The sequence below is a fragment of the Orcinus orca genome, chromosome 11, assembly GCF_937001465.1.
Source record: "Orcinus orca chromosome 11, mOrcOrc1.1, whole genome shotgun sequence".
Taxonomy (NCBI): Eukaryota; Metazoa; Chordata; class Mammalia; order Artiodactyla; family Delphinidae; genus Orcinus; species Orcinus orca.
The window spans coordinates 30055727-30057578 of record NC_064569.1 but is presented as its reverse complement, the minus strand read 5'-3'; the positions used below and the strand labels follow the sequence as shown (position 1 = coordinate 30057578).

General features: G+C 39.3%; 1 pseudogene; it reads left to right on the top strand.

Annotated features, from left to right (window-relative positions):
* Positions 1-1163: 1163 nt before the first annotated feature.
* LOC125960362 (FUN14 domain-containing protein 1-like) lies at positions 1164-1599 on the top strand (annotated as a pseudogene).
* The last annotated feature ends 253 nt before the right edge of the window (positions 1600-1852 follow it).

Below are 1852 nucleotides of genomic sequence, written 5' to 3'. Positions count from 1 at the left end.
AATTTACAGTAATCTGTGATCTCTCTAGAAAAGGAAATGGCATTAAGGGAAATGGCATTAAGGAAATGGCATTAAGGGAAATCACAGATCGGCAGAGAGGAAATTAATTAAATATTAAATTAAATCTTGACAGCAAGCTTTCAGAGGCAGCAAAAAATCTCCATTGATGATACAAAGCAAATACACTTAACATCTTTCCTCATCTGTAGTATCTCAATAGATACTCTACAGATCTAATACAGACCTGGATAACAGATCTAATGATCTGTCACATGAAACACCTGCTCCAAAGTTTCTTTTCTCCCAACTCCTAAAAACATGAGTTCTACAACCCAAGCTAGGAGGTAGATTTTTGCCCCTTTTTTCTTCTCTCACATTGCTTAAGAGGCTTTCTACTTCAGTTGTCTGTAACTCCAGAGTAGTTTAAGTTATTCAACTTTTTCTGAATTTCATTTTAGTGCATCTCAAGAGGCTGACATTGATCAGACTCAGAGAATCTATCTTTTAATTCAAAGACTGAGTAAAAATCTGTAAATGCCTGTGCGTGAATGCATAGTTAGGGTCAATATTACTTTTTCAGTACCCATACCTTTACACTGCACCTGACGTGTTGCACTGATAAACACTATCAGGTATTCTAGTTTGCAAAAACTGTAAGGACCACTTCAAATGCATCTCTGGGAAACTAGCTGTTGGAACTGTCCTCAAATTTATCCTGCTGAGGCTAAAGTTTTCTTATCTATAAAATACTCTTCAGGGACTTACTTGGGGGTCCAGTGGTGAAGACTCCATACTTCTACTTCAGGGAGCACAGGTTCAATCCCTGGTCAGGGAGAAAAGATCATGTATGCCATGCCATGCAGCCAAAAATAATAATAATAATAAAATACTATTCATTACTTAATTAAAAAAATAATGGGGGAAGCAGTAAAAGCCCTCAATTCCAAAGGGTGAGAAAGGTTGGGGATAGAGAGCTGTGAAGTTCTTTTAATTCGTCCAGCACAGAAAGACTGATTTACCTAGAAATACCATTTGCTTAGTTTTCATGAAGTGCTTACTTCTGCGTCTATGACCCTTTCTTCCAACCCCAGGCCCTCTTTGCCCCCCTTTGACAGCTGAGTCCTCTTCACTTGGTTCTGGATTCCAAGGCCAGGCCAGTCTAGATGGGATCTCTCTCACCTGAATATGAAAGTGATGATGATTCATATTGGACCTAACTCAGTATACATGAAGACACCGCTGGTAGAATCTATGCTTGGCCATAGTTTGGCACTTCCGGTAGAACAATACTCAGTAGCCATCCAGATTGCACTGGCCATTGTGCAGGATTTTTGTTCCAGAAGGTTGGAAAACTTACAGCGACAGTAGGCTGCTGGCCATCTTCTTCAGATTTACCAGTCAAAGTAACTATGTGCAAATGAACTGGGACAGAGTTGAAAAAAGATATAAAGAAAGCAGGAAGACCTGATTCAGAAATGAGCAAATAAAGCAGCACCTGAAATCAGCAATATAATTGAAGCAGCAACAGAATTTATCAAATAGGACATTGTGATGTTCAGTGGATTTGTGAGAGGCTATTTGCTAGGCCTTGCCTCTTAAGGACATGAGTGTTCTGTCACAGTGGATTCAACCTGAGAGGAGAAGGGGTGGTAACATGATGATGTCTCTACAGTTCCAGACACCAGATTCTCCAGGGTGTGAAGAAAAAAGTAGTTGGGCAAAATGGAACTCACAACTTACTGTTTGTCTTCTGACAAATCCTGCAGCGCAGCCAAAAAATAAATAAAGTGAATCCACTTTAAAAAATATATATGTTTGCAATAAACTAAAAGGATTGTAATGCCCTTTTGTG